Genomic DNA, 22,044 nt, shown 5'->3' with positions numbered 1-22,044 from the left:
TTGTAAACTGGCAATCGGGTATAGACGAAGGTATCCGTTTATCTCCTGTATATCTTTGCCGAGGCAAAGCTGTCAGAAGAACTCTGATCACGTGGTGCCCCGTTTGTTTTCTGTGGTGATTTATAATGGTCTTGAAAAGGTCTTGTGATCCCACAGGCTGCCACGATTCTCTGACTTTTCTCTGTCAATGGATCCGATTTGTGACATTTTCTGAGAGCATTCAGAAAAGATATGATAAATCAGCTTGTGGTGTTTATTTTAATTGATCTGAGGCCCATTCCTTCAAGAATTCATCAACTGCAGTGACAGGGTCTGGATGTGCTGCAGTGGAATGAAGGAACTGGGACAACCATGCTCCCGTGCTGATGATATAGATATTTTGTTGAAAGTCTATGCGCACCAACGAGAAGATGTCATAACTAATTTAGTATGTTGTAAATCTCTTGACACAGATTCTGATTCATAAATCTCATCCATCACATGTGATTCATGAAACGATAGACAACCTTTGATGAGAAGGTACTTTTGTCCGTGTTCCAAGTTCCTTGCATTTTTCCTCATTCAAAAATAAATCATTCCAGAACAACAGAATTCTATTATGAAAATGGAACTGGAGAGGTCCTTCGTCCTTTTGCTTCTGTTCTCACACCCTTAAAAGGATAAACTCCCTCTTTGAAAATAGGGACGTGCTTCTGCGAGAGCAAGAAGATAGACGTATATGCACTGTGTATATGTGTGCATGTGGACATTATGTGAATATACAAAGACTGGTTTCAAAGAAATGGCGAAGATGAACGTTAACAATTTTTCTAGAATAAAATGACTTTACGTGAGATGTGAATAAAACTTAGAATCTTCCTCATTAACTTTTATTTCAAAATTAATTTTTAAAAATCCACATTATTATATACATCACTTGGTCCGTTATAATGCCCCATATATTTGTTTTATTCTATGAGTTTTCCAAAGTTTACTTGGGCTACAAATTTATCCCTACAGTTTGGCCTGATCGATTTATTCTTTTTCAATTTGACTGATAAATAAATAGGCAATCATTCTTCTCAGAGAGCCAACTGTCTAACAAAGGTGGGCTCAGAAAATGGTTGGCATGTGCGACCTTAGTTAACAGAGTAATTTTTTCCTACTTTTAAGAGCAATCTAAAGCTAACATGAGGTGATGTCTCATCCAACTAGCTTGCTAGAAAGTTAATAAATCCGATCAGATATGAGAAGGCTTTGCCATTAGCAAAAGACATATATAATTTTTTTTTTTTACAAATTAGTCATTTAGCTGGTTATGGCAACTAGAACTCTACTAGTGACTATGGCCTATGTGAAAGGTGTTTAAAGACAAGATGCTGCCTTCAAGAACTGTCTAGCTATGTGAAATGGTGGGGTTGAAATAAGTAACACGTCAGGTGGTAAAGGTAAAGTAGAAGTGGATATGGAACTATAAAAAAGAAAAAGAAAAGTCATATTTATGGACCTTGAAAGATGCTTTGAATGAGGGACAAGTATCACGGAGGAAACAGAACTTCAGTTTGGGCTTGAAGGAAGAGTTAGCTATGATATTATGGCATCCAAATACTGTCCAAAAATACTCGTATTTCCCAGCTAAAATCTAGGGACATCAGAGTGTGTAAGATCACGTAAGTTGAGTCTCAAGTCTAGGATTTCTTTTCCTGTCTGGTTGATAGTAGTCCGCATACCCTGAATCATTGTGTGTAAATTTTTTAATGGATTATTCACAATAATAAAAGACACAGTATAAATCCATTTAAATCTTACAGTAGAGAAATCTAATTTTATTTATCTCAATACCCCATCTTCATAAAATTTCATACATAAATAGCTAGTAAGTTCTGAAATTGGCTAGTATGCATTTTCCTAATTATCTTTCTCTTCCAAGAGATGAGGTGGCAAGTCACAGGTTACCTAAAACTGAGTAAAGAGCAGTCAAAGAATAAGAAATAAAGGACCTGGATAACTCACAAATTAGAGAAATATCCCTTTCCTTATCAAAACCAAAATAAGCAAATTCCAAGGGGTGAAACAGAGGAAAGAAGAAAAAGGAACAAGTAAATGCATTCGCCTTTCCTCCGACACTCACATCCTCTCCTCTTGAAGTGCTCAAGTTTTAGAAATGACGAGACTCCGAGAGGGGAAAGGTCACTCAGAAAGAGGACACAGTGCAAATGCCAGGTCTGTAATGGAGGGTACTTTGAAATAAACTCCTGCTCCAAGCCCATAATGAGGGAGAAAAGAAAGAGCTGGAAAGGTCCAGTGTCAGAATTTAAAATAGGTAAATTTTAATGACCGCGGAAGGCACAATGACCAGTAACCACTTGCCTGAGCCAGAAATGATGTGAAATGCCAATCTGTCCGCTTTACCCCATCTCTCTCCCCAGGTGTTTTGCTTCTCATCTTCCAGACCACTGTTCTCTGCCTCAGGCCTCTCCTGATTACCACTGGGTTCCAATAAAGTAGGAATAAACATCAGTCAGATACAACAGATTAAGTAAAGTCTACTAGGTCCAGAATTGGTATGCATTGGAAACATAGAAAGAAGCTCTCTTTACCGCTAACGTGCAAGGTGAACTCTCGGGAAAAAAAGCCATTTTATTAAAAGTGCTAGAAACATTTACTATAACCTTTAATAGCCCTCTGCTGTGCCAACGTGATGAAGTTACTAGTACCTTAATCATTCAGGCAACCATATATGATTTTGTTCTTTACTTGACTGCCTGCCAATTTAATCAATTGATAAAGAACCTGATGTTTCACTTGTAAGAAAATTAAAAAGAAACACTAAAAGGATCAAACACTCAAACTCTACAGAACAGGTTTGACAGATCTTTAGGCATTGATCCTCCCTCAAAGACACAAATCATATGAATGCGGTGGTAGCGTTAATCAAAATTTCAGATTCCACTGAGTTCACCCAAGTGTTGGCCTTAGTTCTTTACACCCAGATTGTAGCTCAGGAAAGGGATTGAGACGCAAACGTGTTGCATGCGGTTTATCTTTTCACCGATTACACAAACTCAGTCAAATTGTGAAAGGCTTTGATGTCTCAAGCGGTCCCATTTTCAGAGCTGAGCGCAAAAATGAAAAGAAAGGGAGTTGCTGTATTGGAAGAACAGTGTAGAGTTTGTTTGTTTTATCAGCCAAAACTGTATTAATAATTCTACTTGCCTGGTCCCTAGCACCGTGCTAGGTACATTTGGTAAAATGCAAAAGAGGGATTGGAGACAGATGCTGCATTTTTAGACCTTACATTCTAATGAGGAAGCGAAAACATCAAAACATATATAACACTTAAAGAACAATTTTCTAAACAACAAGTACATGGCCAAATTGGGCTGTGAGTTCAGAGGCAGCTAGACCAGTCAAGGAAGGCTCTATGGGGAGAGGTGGATCCACTGAACTGTAAACTAAATAAAAGTAAAAATAGTAAGGCCAATTCTCTGCTGAAAATACTGGTCATAAATAAAAGTGGAGAAATTTAGATCAGCCTACAAATTAGAATAGATAGTGAACAGTATTTTTCCAGCAAACCTTCGAATGCTTGTATTATGATTACTACCACCCGCTAACTCCCATTCTATTCCTCCTGCAGTTGAAGTGAGTGGCAACTTAGGCCAAAATAACCCTGGAGGCATACTCGACTTTTTTTTTTTTTAATTATACTCGACATAGAATACATCAGCATTTGAATGCGCCTTCAAAATACATCCAAAATAGGACGACTTCTCACCCCTCGCGGCTACCACTGTTGCCCAAGCCACGTCATCTGTCTCTGAATCTCTGCAGTGACCCAATCTCTGCGTATCTCTTGCCTCACAACCCATCATCCACAAGGTCCTGTTCAAACATCAATCAGATCACGTTACTTTGCTTCAGACTCTCCAAGGACTTTCTCAAAGTTGTCAAAAGGCCTTTGAGGTCCTTTGTGATCTGCCACTGTCCTCTCCCCACACACCATCTGTTTCTCTGATTTTTATCTCCTACTATTTCCCCATCTCTCACTCCATTCCAGCCCTCCTGCCTGCTTACCGGGCTCCACCCTCTCAGGACCCCTGCACTTGTGTTTGTTCTACCCGGAATACTCTTCCAGGATAGCTACCTGGCCTTATCTCCTTTGAGTCTGTTTCAATGTCACGTGCTCAGGGGGACTTCCCCGACTACCCTATTTAAAATTACAAACCTCCTCCTCTGTGCTCCCTGGCACCCCAATCCCCTTCCCAACTTAATTTTTTTCCATGGTACTTACCACCCACTGGCATGCCATATAATTTAGTTATTGCTTTTGTTTATTGTCTGTTTTCCGCCCTGCTGCGGTCAAGAAACTTTGTCTGTTTTGTTCTCTGAGACATCGCATCACCTGGAACAGCGTGGGGCACATCTTAGATGCTTAATAATATCTGTGGAATGAATGGATTGTGGAGCTAGAATCAAGATCATCGCAGCAAATGAGGATGTTCTCCTGAAGCTGTGTCGCCTTTTGGTTTAGGACACAGATTTCTAACCTGAGATCCAGGGATAGGATTTGGGGACCTTCTGAATCCCTGAAATGGATACAAAATTTTGTGTTTACCTACTTTTTTATGATTGGAGGTGAGGTTTTTTTAGCTTTTATAAGATTCTCAAAGGGCCCTTGACAGAGAAAATAAGGAGAATCACTGGCATAGACTATTCCACAGCATTTGAGAAAAACTACGTAGTTTATTTTATTAATTAGAGTAGTCATCATTTTATTTCAAACATAGGAAAATTGATAGACCAGAAAAACGTTCGAAGCTGTATTTTCACAAGTCCAAGACAACCTTATAATTTGGTTAATTATGTCATCGTCAGTTTGAATGGAAGGACCAGATGTCAAAACCAGTCAGCCTAGCAGAGCCCCTTAAGATCAATTCCTTTGAATCCTCTCAGCATTGTACATGTGGTTTATACACTCTCTTGTCAATGTGTCACCTTGAAACTACTTTCTGCCTCTTTCATGTGTGTACGCGTGCACAGATTGGGCATTTGTTTATTACATAAATTAATATTGAATGAATGAAGTCACAACTGGGATAACTACCTGTGGAGTTATAGTAAATTCGTGGTAAAATCCATATTATTTGATTTCCAATCCAGTGTGTTTTCTATTTGACTGTGTAGGATCTGTCTTAGTGCAAGAGAACCTTTTATATAATTGGAAACACAACGTACCAAGAACTCTTGTATTGTAATCTTGGTCTTAGCAGGGACCTAATTGGTGACCCTGACACTTGCTCTGCTTTGATTACTTAAATTTTTAAATGGGAATAATATAATCTTCTTGTTGGTCTTGACTAATTAAAAATATATAAATCAACCTAGGTTTTCCCAGTCATCACCAGCTTATTTTAATTTCTGAGCAGAAAGCCATAGGTATAAACATGATAGGTAAGACCACTCTTCAGAGTAGCCAACCTACAGCAGGTTCTAATACAGCAGGGAAAAGTCTTTCCTTTACTGTAGGGGAGCTGCTACCTGGTCCACTTGTGACAAGTAAGGAAGAATTCCTTCGAAGAAGCTAGGGAGAGTTGATTAAAGATACAGAAGTAACTTAAAGAAATTCTCTATACTGGCTTGTTTCTGGTGAACCACGTGTATCCAGCAGGGTAGGTAACAAAGCAGGTGTTAGGACAAGGTTTGCCTGAAGTTACTAGTTCTTGCTATCTGGCATCATTCCAAGGGCATGATAAAATAAGCTGTCAGATATGCTGGCAAAGAGATTGATGGTATCAACTATTTTGAAATTTCCTCTGATTAATTATATAGGCAACAGAATTGTTCACCAAAGGCAATGCTCTGAGTTGGGGGACCAGATGTGAACTCTGTTGTCTCTAAATAATGATAATAATGTTCTAGGTGTAAAGAATGGGAAGTGATAAAGCAATATGGGAATTAGTGATTTTTTAATCCATCAAAAATTGAAAGGCTATCAGAATCACTTACACAAGTTAACTTTCTTTTCCCACTTTTTTCCTATCTTCCATTTGTGGGCTTACAGACTTGTTAGAGAGGGATAGGATCTTAAATGTTTAATCAATGACAGAACAATCTTCAAAGAGAAATTAAGGGCCAAGATCACTTGCCTGGGTACTAGCAAACTAAAACTACAATCCAGGACTTCAGCTCCTTCCTCTTTGCATTTATACATTTATATAAGTCAGGGTCTTTCTGACCGTTCTTTCTCCTCCATCCTTTGTGTGTGAGTAAGAGAGAGAGAGGGAGAAAGAGAGAATGAGAATGAATATGAACCTGTATTTATCTTAATGAAAGTAATAGCTGTGTAGAATTTACTTTTGAAGGGGGAACTATATGCAGTTAAATTATTGAATTCCAGAAGTAGTCACTGCACTTCCCAAAATGTGCCTTCCCTTTTCCGATGACAATATCTCAAATGTTGACTATACGAAAAGCAGTGCTTCTTGTATAAGATCTATAACAAGACTTAAACATTCTCCAATGATGTATACCTCCCACTGTGTTTGAAGCAATTAATACTTAACACCTTTAGCCATATTCCCTAGGGTGATTATTAAACATAGACTATGGGGCCATCATTAACTTATTGGGAAAGGTAGAATCAAGGAATTATAGAATGAAAACTGCATTCAGTGTTTGCACTCCCCTTTTTTATGACTAGTGAAATCGTTCGTTAACAAGCAACCGTTAAACAGCTGCTATGTGACAGGCACCATTCAAGGTGCTGAGGTTATACCAGTGACTAAATCAAAGCCTCCTGCCTTCATGGAGTTTATATTCCAGTGAAGGGAAATAGACAGTGAACAGAAAATACGATCAAACAAGTCGATCATCTGGTACTTAAGTGCAAAGGGAAAAAAAAAGTAAGCAGGTGAAGAGAGATTATGTGTGGGAGTGAGGCTTCCAATATTAAATATTAATATGTTTGTTAACAGTATTGTACTTATTTCCTGAAACTACACCTTCTATAATATTAACATTTCCCCCAAGCAAAGCATCAAAGAATCAGGGAATGTATGATATATATAGACTTATTATCATCACATATATATTCGATAGACCATGTGAATTATTATTCAGAGAGGACAGAAGTTTCGACAGTATGAAATAATAAAATCGTATCAAGTAGCAATTTTAATAAACATTTTTTTAAAAGATACATGGAAATCCATGCAGAGATCTCCACAGCATTATTAGAAAAGCTGAACTAAGATAGCAAATATGAGATCCTGATGAAGATTCCTCACATACTGCACAAATAAAAGTTGTTTTTCTTTTTTATTCCACGATGACACTGATACCCTCATCACTGTTTAGCCTTTACTTTTGTGAAGTCCAAGAACCTTGGCAATGTGGTTCCAGCTAAAATATTCTTCACCATTTCTATATCAGAATGAACCTAATTGAGACAAAAATCAAATGTACAAGTTTAGATCAAAAGATAATCCGTGGCTTGTCTTGTTTGCCTGACTAAATTATATCAGCGATCTTGAGTCCACTGCATATACCCCACTGCAGACCTTCACATGACAGCTAAAAATGACTTTTCAGTTGGGATCAAATACTGTGTCCCTCTGAGGGCAACAGCACCGTTATTCACAGTAGACACCTGATTCTCTCCATCTTCAAGGTTTTTCACTCACATAACTGTGCACAATTTTCTACCAGACACCAACAACAAAGCGGGGGGGGGGGGGGGAGGAGATTAAAGTAAAAAAAAATTAAAAAGATATTTATTTGTAGTAGATAGTGTTAATGAACACACCTCTGCCTGTGTCCTAAAACAAATTCCTTTTCACAACACCTTGGAAACAAAGCACATCTGGTTGTACTTCAGAGGCTTTTCACAGCAATCCTGATAAATCAGCCACTTAAGAGTTTTCTCTTTAACAAAGAGAGGTCCAAAGAGCCATGTAAATGAAGTTTCATTAACAGTGTTTGTATTGGCCATCAGAGTCTTGGCCCAAGGATGCAAAAATAGCGAACAAAATTCCTTGACCATACCAGACATGGGTCAGTTTAAAGTTAAAGCTTTGGAAATAGAATTCGCCTCTTTGCCATAAATTCTGTCTCACAGAATTTCCCTAACAAGTTGTGTTATGAAACTAATGGAAAAACAGCTTATCTCTTTCTTTTGTCCTAAAGTTTAACTCTCATCTTTAAATGTTCAGCAAGATTTCTTGTTTGTTAAGAAGAGCTGGTTATGAGCATTCAAGGGGCATACAGCTCGGATGTTTAATGGGGTATTCAGGATTCCAAGATTATCACAATGGCCGCCTCCAACGGATAGTCAGTTTGTCAGATATTCAGTATGCCAGAACACAGGTTGGAGAACTGTGAAGGAAATTTAAAGTCAATGAAGAAGGTAGCATTCGGGGGCTTCGGGGAGTACAGAGATAATTGTGGATCAATTGTGCCAGACAATTTGAAGCAACTTAAGACTGCCGTCAGTACTTTTTAATTGTTTCTGCTGCAGAGTTTGAAAGAGCATTTAGTTCAATGAATGATGTGTTAACACCTAGTCGCGATGCCCTGTCCATTAGTTGCATATCATCTTTGTCTTTTTATTAAGCTGGTTGGTCCACTGTTCCACATGCTTAAGCCTAAAGATTATGTCAAGAAGTGGCTTGTAAGTGGTGGCTTGAAAGCCGGAAATTGTAGAAATGTGACAAGAGAAGCTCTCGGCTCTTCTGTCTTACTTTTATTTTATTTGAAGAGTCTGAACTGTTTCCCCTCCTTAAGCCTGGGCTCCTGGGCATTGAGAGAGTAAAAAAAAAAAAAAAAAAAAAAACTACAATTTTCTCATGTAATGAAATAGGGTAAAACAAGATCATGTCAGTCCTAAGTTAGGTAACTTTTTCACTTTTGGAAAAATCAATAAAACCTCCACTCTGAGCACCCAATGCCAAGTGGATAGAAAACTATGTGCAGCCCTCCAAGGAATTATTAAGGGGCCCCTTGAGTCTATCAGCTATATGTCTAAGAGAAGTACACGTCGGAACAGGAGAGATGGGAAATAATTCAGGATCATCATCAGAAGTGCCCTTTCACATTAGACTCTTTGTCTAACATGAGAGCTCAGCCGTCTCCTAGTTTGGTGCCTGCACTTTAAACAGAATTTTGTTTTGGGTCCCTGGGTATTCTTTCCTATAATGTGTATGTGAGCTCGAAAACTTACGGACTGAAGAATCAAATGTGTTCGTCTTATGATAGCAATGGGGCTTGTACTCCTCAATAGTTTATTTTTAAGTACATTCTCTCTCGTCTCTCATATATTCCCATTTTCTCCAGAGGGAAGAGTCCGAGAAACTCGCCATTCAATTATTCTTTCTTCTTGAACAAAATTTAAAGGAGACAGCGTTGCAGACACACTATCTTCTCTCTGTCGGGTTTGTGGCCATTTGGCTTCTTTGTGCTCCCCCCAGCCCCCTACCCGCCTCCCCCGTTTTCATACCTTTTTTGTTCCGGCAAGAGACCTAAAAACTTACATCATGGGAGTCAGTAGCTTGTGACTTCAAAACGGGCCTTCAAATTCAAGTGATGATAGATAGCTCATGATTAAAATATCTCTCTTTTCTTTGTGCAATGAGCCAGCAAGATTCTTTGAGAGCATTTAAACTCTAATGCTATCATACTTCAACATTCTTCTCCAGGATCCTTCACATTCACAATTTCTCAAGAGAGGGTATTACCTGTCCAAATTCTCATCAGTGCCGTTGTGTTCAGCTATAACCTTGAACTGTGTCTGGCCTTTCTTTACTCTCTTCCAAGGCATACTCCTGGAGCTACTATTTTTCTCTCCCCACGTGTATAGCCACTGAGAAAAGGCACCGTTTAGACCGTTACCAATTTTGAGTTAAAATACTTGAAAGTCTGCAGGATTTTGATCTGATTTCTGCAGATAATTTGAGGGGGGGGGCGTCTCTTTTGCACAACTTGGGAAGCAGCTCCATCTTCTTGATGATAAGTTGCTGAGAGTAGAGGAAGAAAAGAGCATTTCAGTTATTGAATATTTAATTCTGGACAGCAGTTTAAACAGGACTGGGATTTGGGCAATGGCTCCAGCCCCCTCCTAACTTAGTACAGTTTCAGTTCTTAGTATTCCTTAATTATCCCACTGAGATGTTTGAGAAGCAACTAGTAGTAAATGAACTTGGCAAATCAGCTATTACCCAAGTAATGAAATACAAATACATATGTCTGACAATTCTGCAGGGAAATTCTTTAAGCCAGGATTCTCAATGGATTGTATTGGCCAAGAGAGGGAAAAACAGGTGTTGTTATCAAACCGTATCTACAAACAATTTGACAGGAGTTTTAAAATAATGCACAGATTTTCTTTGCCATGAATTCCAAATATGTCAATTAACCTATGGAGAATTCTGATTGTCAAATAGTGAATCAATAGATGCCCCACAGGAAGGTGAAGGGAGGGCTCGCTGTGATGCGGGGTTAAATATTCAAGGCTTTCTCCCCAACAGTATATCTAAGGATGCATATCAACTCACATCTAACCTCCAACAAAGCAGAGATCAGCTCTACTAAGAAAATTGATTTTATTCAACAGTAAGGCAAGGGAAATAGTAAATTCAATATTTGTGGAAGGAAAATAAGCGAAGCCAGCTATTCCTGGTGGTCTGAGACTGTTCTCTGTTTTGGTAATTATGCCTTTATGTTTTAGAACTCTTATTTACATTTTCAGAAGGGCTTGAAATAGTTCCTGCACCGAGCCATCCCCCCGAGCATCCAGGTTCTTCTACTGTGCAACAATAAAGTTGTCCCTGGACCAATACAAGCTGAAAATGAATCCTAACTTTATAGAAAGGGCTGCCTCGCTTGCCTCATTGTTTGGAGTTTCTTTAGAGCTGAATCACAAACTAATGATCTCCACTGCAGCCAGGTCCTTGGTGTGATGGTATCTCATTGTAGCGGAGCCCACATTTACATAATGTGTAGTCTAAAATACCTTTGAGTTCCAGAATGGAACTGTGGAAAATAATTTTTATCCTAGTTTCTGCCGCACCTGGATAGTAAGGTACAGGCGGAAATACAGCAACGGGGTGAATTTACTAATGTTTGCTATTGGATGGTAAGCCATTCTAAAGCTATGAAAGCCTCCCAAACCCCATAGGTCTCCATTTTGCCATTAGCCGTACCAGTTTAAACATTCTGCTGCAAGAAATATTGACAGGTCAAGTACAGCTGGGAAGAGCACGTGTCCCAGTGGCCTTTACACTGACAGTTTCTCCCACATTAAAGAGTTAACTAGCAGCCAACCAGCTCGAAGTGGGAGCTAATGAATGAAATGGAGATTGATATAGACTCTCTTTGGAGGTGCATCGATCTGTATCTTGTGAACTCAGCTTAGGAATTCTGCAGGCAGCACTGCCTGAGTAACCCTGGCATGGTGCCCATTAGCAAATAACTCTTTTAATGTTGGTCTTCAATTGATATATTTATTGTATTGCATCTTACAGTGACCCTTCCCTCTGCTGCCGTTGTATGTGATGGTTGTGGTATCAAGCTAAGGGAGAGCTCAACAGGGTACATTTGAGTTTGGGCAGAGTCGATGAAATATTTAATTAACTGCATCCTTCATTTGCATGTGATGTATCAAAGAGGTCTTACTGGGATACTGAATCTTCTTCCTTGCTACCCCAGCTAGCAACAAGGGATCTAATTAGGATTTTAGACCTTGGCACAGACGCTATCTCTTATGACGATACCACAATGAAAATAGGTTTTAAAACGGTAAAAGATTGGTTAGTCTCACAGCCTCTAATGAAGATAGTATCTGTGTAACTGATAAGTCTCAGAGGCAAGCGAACGTACTGCCTGGTGAAAGAACCAAATGGTGACTGACCTTCTAGGTGTTGATGGAGTCCAGTATGCCACCTTTAAGCCCTACTTGAGTGGGTCCTTTTTACTTAGCAGCGGTTCTCTAAGCTTAGTGAGTTTAATGTTCGTAAGAGTCACGTGGGGCCCTTGTGGTTCAAGAGGTCTAGATTGGAGCCTGGAAATATTATATCGATCCTCTACCAGTGTTGATGCTGGTGATCTTTAGACTTTAACTTTTTCAATGGTGATGTAAGCCTTTAGACACAAAGGAGTTAAGAGGCGCTCAGAGGACGCTGGGTCAAAAATGGGAATTGCTAAAATGTTAACCTAAACATATGTGTGAGAAATTGCAATGTTCCTCACATTAGTTTCACTTCAGTGACTGTTCTCTCTGTGGAGGTGACTCTTAGCCCTGGAACTGGGCTCCTTTAGCCACCGTTTCCAGTCTCTGGTTTGGGCCTCCCCAGGGACCCAGGATCCAAGTCCCCTTCCTCATACACGGGGGTCCCTACTTTGACTCCACATTGCGGCATTGCTTCTTAACTTCTCCTGCAGTCTTACAGCCTGGGGAAGTCCTTTTTCTTTCATCAGCTCATGCTCGAAGGTACTTCATTATACTACGTTGAAATTATTGCTAATTTGCTAAACTAACGGACTGAAAACTGCCCTACTGAGATAACCTTGATAAGCCAAGTGTCTCCTTTTGTAGGGAAAGATCTCGAGTCTATGGAGTTTGGGCAGCTTGTAGCCAAGCCAGAACTAGAGCCCACATCTCCTTAAATCTCTCTCTACTACTCAGGCTTACCAAAGAATACTTAGCTTATTGTCTGAATGCAAAATTATGTCAAAGAAATCCAGTGCCAACCATCTCTGTTACTGGAATAAAAAGCACCTTGAATTATTTGTTAGTGACATAACCAAGCTCATCTAGAAAGAAAACTATATACTACAGCCCCTTCAGAGCCAGCTTAGTTGCCAGAGAAATTGAAGGGGATGTAACAATGCCTAAGAAAGAGTTCAGAAGCAGTTTGTTTCTTCCCAGGAAACTCTTAAGTCCGGTCAAAATAACAAAATGTTGGTCCTTTCAGGGTGCCTTGCACATTACTGAGCCCTGGTGCTACTAAAATTAAATACATGGTGTTTCCAAAATGTCAGCAGAGCATGCACTCCCCTCCCCCCCACCAGATTTATATGTTGAAGCCTTAATCTCCATTGTGATCTATTTGGAGGTGAGACCTTAGGGAAGTAACTAGGACATGAAGGTGGAGCCCTCACAAGTGGGATTAGCACCCATATAGGAAGAGACATGAGAGAGATGAACTCTTTCTCCACTGTGAGGATCTAGCAAGAAGGCGGCCATCTGCAAACTAGGTCTCACCAGACACTGAATCTGCTGGCAACCTTGATCTTAGACTTCCAGCCTCTAGACCTGAGAGAAACAAAGCTTTGTTATGTAAGCCACCCGGGCTATGGTAATTTGTTATGGCAGTCCAAGGTGACCCAGACAGTATGCATAATAAGTGCACATGATAAGGGTAGTAGCCAGGGGCATTAGGGAAGCAACTAATGTTAAATTCAGGCAGAAGGAACAAATTTCTTGTGGGTACCTCACTGTGCCCGGAGATTAGGAGTTTTGTGAGGACGCAGGCACGGCAGCGACAGTGGGCACAGGAGGCCCACTGTGTGTGGACCAGGGAATGTTGAAGGCAGTAATTCCTGGGAGTTTGTGACATGTGGAGGCTAAGTCGGGGTATGTGTGGGGGGTGCCTTTCTCCAACATAGCGAATACAGGAGGAAGAGCAGATTTGGGGGTGTGGAGAGGAACGAGCAAGGGAGCTTTGACTCACTCCACTTTGGGGCAGATTAAGTTGCAGAGGCCTGGGGGATGTTAGGCTAGAGATGTGGAAAAGGGCTCTCCAAGTCTGAGGTTTCAGGAATGTCCATGGTAGTGAACCATCAGTATGATGGTAGCTGAAGCCACGGGTATAGAAAAGACTGGTTAAGGCTGTGGTTCTCAAGCTGTGGTCCCAGGCCAGCAGCAGCAGAATCCCCTGGAACTTGTTTTTCTAAATGTGAATCCTTGGGCCCCACCCCCAGACCTGTTGAGTCAGAATGTCTGGGGTTAGGACCCAGTCCTCAGAGTCCAGCCCTCCAGCTGATTCTGATGTATACTCTAGTTTGAGAAGCACTGGGTTAAGGAAAGTGTAGCATGAGAACAGCTGTAGAGCTGCTGGAAAAAGGGGGAGCCCGTGCAAAAATTCTTCAGATGTGGACAGAGGGGTAGGAAAGGAAGCAGAAGATGACGTGGTGCCATTTAAAGAGGGGGGGAAGGGCTTCCCTGGTGGCGCAGTGGTTGAGAGTCCGCCTGCCGATTCAGGGGACGCGGGTTCGTGCCCCGGTCCGGGAAGATCCCACATGCCGCGGAGCGGCTGCGCCCGTGGGTCACGGCCGCTGAGCCTGCGCGTCCGGAGCCTGTGCTCCACAACGGGAGAGGCCACAACAGTGAGAGGCCCGCGTACCGCAAAAAAATATATATATAATAAATAAATAGAGGGGAGTGTTTTGAGTAGGACGAGTGGTGAGTAATGGCGAACGTGCAGGGCCCAGATAGGAAGAGGCCCACGACATGCCCGTCAGATCTGACAATTCATAGATTGTTGGAGATTTGGCTTGAGTGCTTTCAGAGGAGCCCGTCCGAGGGCCAGTTTCCAGAGGGTTGCTGATGGAAGAGGGTGTGAGGACGTGGGGATAAGGAGATTAGATTACTTTTTCAACAGTCTTAGCTGGCAAGGGAAAAAGGGGAGAGAGGAGGATGAAGACCAGGGGAATTTTAAGCTGGAGGAGAGGTATCTTTTCAAGAGGTACAAGCCTTGGGTTTGTTCGTGGACCCACAGGTAGGAGTCAGGAAGGAGCAGAGGCGGCAGACACAGAGGCGACAGAGTCTCACCTTGGACACGGCAGTGACCGCCCATCGGGCTTCCCCTTCCCCAGACTCTCTTGGCCCCAATTTAGAAGTTGAATCACAGCCTTCTTTTAATTGTGACTGACAGCACCAGCATCACCGAATATCAGACATAGCCCAGACTTAACGTCCTGTATGAGGCATGGGACCATCACTGTACCCTCCAGACATCCTCATGCCCTGGACTTGTCCGGTCTCGCGGCCTCTCTGTAGCTGCAACCCCACTATCCTCTGCCGGCTCCCTGTGGTCGGCTTGGAGAGTCTCTTCTTCTGATCCTTAAAGACCCATCTTCTCTGTGAAACGTTCCCTTCTCCCCTAGGCAGCACGAGTTGATTCTTCCTGCCTTTAGCCCTGTGTAGACCTCCCTCTCTGCCATGTCTCACATTGCATTGTAGCCACGCCCTCATGTATCTGTCTCAGGGACTGTAAACCCGTGGACCGGAAACACAACTGGACCCCACTTGCCTTTGATTCCACTGCCCTGCACAGTGTCTGCCCATGATAGGGGCTCATTGGAAGTTTATGAAGGGACCATGTGCTCAGTTTCAGCATTAGAGGTTCACTAGTCCATCTGTGTTATTGGCCTGCCTCAAGTCTCTAAATCCGTCTGACACAGAAAGAAGTTTTGCAAAACTGTAGCAGTTTTCTTTCTAGGATAAAGGGTTTCCTAGGGTGTGGGTTTCATTACTTGAGCTGGAGTTTCCTGTTGCCCAGGTTACTCGGCAGTGACATATGCGGACCTCTCCAAAACCGCACTTAGCCTGGGAGAGTTTCTAAAGAAGTCTAGGTTAGAGCTTGAGAATCAAGTAGCCACCACCAAGAGACTGTAAGACATGGCTATTTTGACCACGCACCAAGGCAGCACAGCACTCACCAGTCAGACAGCCCTCCTCAGAGCCACACACCTGTGAAATTCCGGAATTCCATCGCCAGGCACACCAGGCCCCTCAATTTCAAAACCAGGCACCACGGTTAAACACTCAAAATGAAAGTCTCCTTGCCAGTTAAGAAATTTCCAGTGTCTTCATTTCCCTCCTGCTACCAGGCTATCAGCAGGAGGAGAACATGCACGATAACACTGTTGTGTGCACGTACGTGTGCACACACACGGAGTAATTGCAGGTTTAAAGATCGAAAGCGTTGGTCTTATTCGCTCTTCTTCTACTCGAACCGTTATATCTATATTTGTTTTCCTTCAGCATCACTGTAGACAGAGGCATTTTATTTTTTCACGGTGAAAATACTCTTTTTATCACAGGCTTGAGAAAAGCATCTCTCTAAAGTTGTGGTGTAATACACTATTTTTAAAATGTTTTCTTTGAGGTCACTTTTAGTACCGGCAGTAAAGAATGAGTTCCCAATAATGATCTAAAGACACTGAGAAGTAAATCTTTTTCATTGAAAATTAGTGAGGAATCTATAATGAAATTTTAAATTTTCATCTTCAGTGCTGAAATCTCTAGTGAAAATGCAAAGCACTCCCTCTATCACGCCATTTCTAACTTTGTAATAAATGACCCAAGAATCACTTCCAGCTTGCTGGACCCAGTCAGTATATACAGAAAGTATCCATGGGTTTAGACTTACTTAGCACATCATTTATAGGGTCAATTATAACTAATTTTTCTCCCCATATGATGTTGAAGAAGTGATCGGAAGAAACTTTTCCATGTAATATCAGCTTTGTTCACTACTTTAAAGAATTTTCAAGCGTACAAAGCCCTGCTTTTTCATCAAGGGAAAAAATAGATTATATATCGTTCAGGAAACAGAAAAAAAATTATAAGGAGATTTTGCCTGTTGAATGTAATGGATTGTCAGGAACCCTTGACATTATTCTACAGGAGAGGCCACATAAAATCAATACATCTTAGGCGAGGGTTTAATTTATTTGTAGGTTCTTGCAACAAATGACTTACCTTTTTTGTTTGCCGTTTTTCTTTTCCACTTTTGCACTCATGAGTAGCTACCGTTTTTATCTGTCTCATTATTTAGCACAAAACAAGACGATCGTTCATTATTACCGTATATTTTTTAAGGAGAATGATTACCACGCATGAAACATCCAAGAATCTAGAAGTTGGGCTAAACGTGGTGGTCGTAAAGCACTGCCTTCTGCCCACTTGCCTAAGGTGCAGAATCTACTCCACCAAGGAGCTGGGCCCGATCCCCAGTCATACACTATTGTTTCTCATTCCTGTGCCTCTCATGAAGAGATTCCCTGCCATGCTGCCTAGTTCTTGTAGGGTTAGTGGCTTATTTGAAAGGAGGGTGCTTTGAAACGTGCAACTTTGTAAAAGGAAGGAAGGGCTATTAAGAGGACTTGTTTTTGATAGTGTTGATTCTGTGCTGGTGATGTGGCCCATCAAAGAATTTGGAGTGAAAAGTATTGGACATTTCCACCTACCAAACACCTGTGACTGTCTGTATTCAGTCTAGTAGAAATTTCCTCTTTATATTTGGAAAGTTTTCTTTTTGGTGTTACATCAGTATTAAAGACAATTATTTGATGCTCATGGTCAAACAGCTGGGCGGTTAGTCCTCCCGTCTGCTTCTCCCAAATCATGACTCTCCACGGGCATGGCTGTGTAGGGGGAACCCTCCAGAGTCAGCACCAAGCTGTGTTTGATCCCAGTTCTTCTACTTACCATCTGCGTCATGTTGCATTAACTCTTTACATCTCTCTCCTTAGTTGTCTCATCTGTAAAATGGAGAAAATAATATTGCCAGCCATGTAGTCCGTTCAGTGGATTAAATTTCAACTGTCCAATACATATCGTACGTGGTAGACAAAAGCCCTCAATAGACATGGGCTATTATTATTTTTCACCGCCAGTGAGAACTTTGCATTTGGTAGGTGCCACATCATAGCTTGGCTCCTTCGGTGAAGACTTTCAGGCCAGAACTAGGAAGGCCCAGACTCAAATGAGGAAGTTGAAGCTATGTAACTGTTAGAACAAGCATTTCAAAGCAATTCTTTACAGTGGTAATGGATGTGGCAAATGTGTGGATTTTGTTAGGATTTCTTCTGACAGCCATGAACACAGATATATTTTAAAGTAATGTAACTGTCCTAAATCTCAAACAGGGAATACAGTGACTTCCAGCATTATTTTTCACTTCTCCAGTGACACTCCAGAAGTTAGATTTGATAAATTCCTTAGAAGTTATTTGACTTAGAAAGGGCCCTGTACCATTTAACCTTGGTTTTGTTCTGCTCAGACCTGTGTCCAAGGCCCATCCAATGTAATACATCACAAAGGTTAATACGCCAGAGCCTTCCCAGAGCATGATTCCCTAGGACCGCTTTTAGGGAAAACGACCTTAAAGTGAGGCTTTTTGAAACATTGGTAGCTATTACCACGCCAGGTTTAAGATATACCACTTTAAGCCCATTTCTCCCCTGTAGCAAAAAGTATAAGAGAAAAAGCCCAGAGTATCAGGAATCAGCAAGGGTGAATAAATATACGTAATTTTCATTGGCTTGGCCAATCTCAAGAAAAAGAAGCTGGAGCCAAATATAGAATATCAAGAATTGTGCTGCTCTTAAAAACTATTAGTTCTGCTTTATATTTGTGGTCACTGATACTGCCAGGTACAACATAATCTGGAAAAAATTGTCTAGTCGTTTTGTTTTTTTCTTAAGAAAGTTATAATTTACTTAGCTTTTCTGGAAACGCTAAGGACTTGTTGGTAGTTTATATAACATGGCCTCTAAAATGGGATTCGCAGTAAAGATGATGATAATAGATTCAAGGGTCAAAAGTTATATATTCTCCTCTTTGTTCCTGGTCAAGAAGATGGCCTTTTCTTTCTGAGTTCAGAAACATGAGGGGCAGCTTGGGGCTTTCCCCAAACTAAGTTGCCCTCTGCGACATGCTCTTGCATGAGCTACCAGATCAGGGTTGGAGCAAGAATATACAGCTTTTCACATCAATAATTATCCTTTTAGAATCTGCTCTCTTACATGAGCCTCAAAAAACCAGCTGCCAGGGCTTCCCTGGCGGCGCAGTGGTTGAGAGTCCGCCTGCCGATGCAGGGGACACGGGTTCGTGCCCCGGTCCGGGAAGATCCCACATGCTGCAGAGTGGCTGGGCCCGTGAGCCATGGCCGCTGAGCCTGCACGTCTGGAGCCTGTGCTTTGCAACAGGAGAGGTCACAACAGTGAGAGGCCCACGTACCGCAAAAAAAATAAACCAGCTGCCAGGTAGGCATTTTTAAAAGAGAAAAGTAGAAGTGGTACCTGACTTGACCGAGGTCCCTTAGGAACTTAGTGGTGACATGTAAACCGAGGCATAGGTCTCCCCATCCTTGGTTCTATGTTCCTTCCACTAGATTGTCTTATTGCTTATCATGTTCTCAAATTACCACTATGACTTTCACAAACATGACTCTTGTTTGCTCCCCACATCCCCGCTCCCCGGGGAAAATAGTATCAAGGGAAACTGTCTCTCAGGCAGACCAGGTTTAGTAGATGCTATATGTAAATCACATTGTCCCTATCAGATAAGTGGCCTGTAACATTTTCTTGGAAGAGCTACTCAAAGGCTATGTGGTGCTCAACTTTGCAATATGTTCTGACATTTCCTTGACCTTGTTTGTCTATCCATTGACACAGTTTAAAGAATCTCTCCAAAAATATTTAAAGTGCTCATTTTTTAAGAATTAAAACTCAAAATTCTTAAATTTAAGAAATCGTTCCCAAGAGAAAAAGCTTATAAAAATATTTTATAACACCATTTGATTTCAAACATAATATTTTATGTGTAAATTGGTCATGAAAAATTAATCTTCTAATCAAGGGCAGACTCTCATTCATTCATTTATTTGATGAGCAGTAGCAGAGGCCTACCAAGTACAAAAAAACTACCCCATATTCTTTGGGATTAGTGGGGAGAGGGAAGTGTTGTCAGAGGAATAACATGAAAAACAAAGTTCCTGCTCTCTATGAGTTGCAAATCTGGTTGTACAAATACTCAAACATGAACCAGCCAAAAAATTTTTTTAAACCTTTATTCTTTTATTTTTATTATTTATTTATTTATTTGTTTATGGCTGTGTTGGGTCTTCGTTGCTGCGCGCGGGCCCCCTCTAGCTGTGGCGAGCGGGGGCCACTCCTCCCCGCAGTGCGCGGGCCTCTCCCTGCCGCGGCCTCTCCTGCTGCGGAGCACGGGCTCCAGGCACGCGGGCTTCAGCAGTTGTCACACGTGGGCTCAGTAGTTGTGACTTGCGAGCTCAAGAGCGCAGGCTCAGTAGCCGTGGCGCACGGGCCCAGCCGCTCCGCGGCATGTGGGATGCCCCCGGACCAGGGCCCAACCAGCGTCCCCCGCACCAGCAGGCGGACTCCCAACCACTGCGCCACCAGGGAAGCCCCAGCCAAATTTTTTAAATGTATTATCTATAGAGAAAATTCCTGGAAGAAACGTACCAAAAGGTTATTAGTGGTTCTCTCTGGGTGGTAGTATTAACAAGTGATGTTTAGTATCTTTGTAATTTTTCATAGTTTATAAATTTTCTAAAGTAAACAAACATGTATTTCTTTAATAACGGAAAAAAACACTTGAAAATCCCTTTAAGATGACATCTCTGGGGCTTCCCTGGTGGCGCAGTGGTTGAGAGTCTGCCTGCCAATGCAGGGGACGTGGGTTCGAGCCCTGGTCTGGGAAGATCCCACATGCTGCGGAGCAACTAGGCCCGTGAGCCACAACTACTGAGCCTGCGCGTCTGGAGCTTGTGCTCCGCAACAAGAGAGGCCGCCACAGTGAGAGGCCCGCGCACCGCGATGAAGGGTGGACCCCGCTCGCCGCAACTAGAGAGGGCCCACGCACAGAAACGAAGACCCAACACAGACAAAATAAATAAATAAATAAATAAAATTTAAAAAAAAAATAGTATAGATGGTAAATTTATTTTAAAAAAATGACATCTCTGTAAGAGTGGGTTTGATAGCTTTTCCTACGAAAGGTTATCACTCACTTTTCCTTAGTTTCCATTTTGTCATCTGATCTGCTACTTCTGAGCACAAAAGATTTGAGCTGTAATAGACCTTTATTGGCCCTCCCTGCAGTAATCAAACAAGGCCCATTACTCCTAAGAATGCACATGTCCTTGCTGTAATGTTCATGCCTTCATAGCTTTAGTTCTAGGTCCATATGAAAAAGTAGCATAGTCACTACCCTGATCATCATCATGTTAGAGAGACTAGTCAGTTTCCTCACGCAGCTGTCCAAAGGGCTTCTGTAGTTGAGCATATCGGGCTAAGAAACTGTGAGCTTTAACTCTCAGGTTTGTCATCCAGCACCACTGGCCCCATAACTATTACTGTTTTGACCACTAGGGGGTGACTCCTTTGACTGTGTCTCGGTTTATGTACAATGTAGGAGTAGTTCGGACTCTGTTTTTTTTTGCGGTACGCGGTCCTCTCACTGTTGTGGCCTCTCCCGCTGCGGAGCACAGGCTCCGGACGCGCAGGCTCAGCGGCCATGGCTCACGGGCCCAGCCGCTCCGCGGCATCCTCCCGGACCGGGGCACGAACCCGCGTCCCCTGCATCGGCAGGTCGACTCTCAACCACTGCACCACCAGGGAAGCCCCGGACTCATTTTTAACTCTAGTTCTGGTACCTTTCTCCTGATGGGGGTCCGAGTATCCCCTCCCCACTGTATGTTTGCATTTAAAGCTCCGGTGATGTAAATACAATACAACTATACTCTTAATTTTCTTGGTGTTTACCTCTATCTATAGTGTCCTGATATTTTCCTTTCATTAAAAATAGATTACCATTGTCCCCGGGTTTGATGCCTACATTTCTCTTATAAAGAGGTATAATTCTTTGTACTAATTGTACACAGTGGCCTCAGCCTTTTTTTCATATTGAATTGATGGAGGAAAGGAAAATGCAGGCATGGTGAGAGTTTACTGAGCATATTGTCTGGCAGAAAGTTTTTTTACCGCAAGTAAATTTCTCATTTGTTTTTTAGAGTTTGTGTTCAATAATTCATCGATTCCCAACAGCAGGGAAGAGTAAGAGATTTATGGTGTATGATTGTGTCATGTCTTGTTTTATCATGTCGATAGATAGAAAATTGACCACAACTACAAAAGCCTATTTATAATTCTATTTGATCACCATGGGAACTCATCAAAACAGAGGGCAGCGCCGAAGTTTCATTAACAGATCATCTCGGATCTCCTGCTGTGTCCTGTCTTCATTTTCTTTTCACA

General features: G+C 41.8%; 1 protein-coding gene and 1 long non-coding RNA gene across 19 annotated transcripts in view; one reads left to right on the top strand and one right to left on the bottom strand.

Annotated features, from left to right (window-relative positions):
* NPAS3 (neuronal PAS domain protein 3) overlaps positions 1–22,044 on the top strand; it is an 863,203-nt gene that overhangs the window by 678,344 nt on the left and 162,815 nt on the right. The gene's annotated exons all lie outside the window — the stretch shown is intronic.
* The window catches only part of LOC307182854, a 260,562-nt gene continuing 254,723 nt past the window's right edge, over positions 16,206–22,044 (bottom strand). Inside the window, exon 5 of the long non-coding RNA XR_013827277.1 lies at positions 16,206–17,523. This is a non-coding gene — a long non-coding RNA (uncharacterized lncRNA). The remainder of the gene's footprint in view (positions 17,524–22,044) is intronic.

This window comes from Stenella coeruleoalba (genome assembly GCF_951394435.1).
Source record: "Stenella coeruleoalba genome assembly, chromosome: 2".
Lineage (NCBI taxonomy): Eukaryota > Metazoa > Chordata > Mammalia > Artiodactyla > Delphinidae > Stenella > Stenella coeruleoalba.
This window is presented reverse-complemented; position numbering and strand designations above follow the sequence as displayed.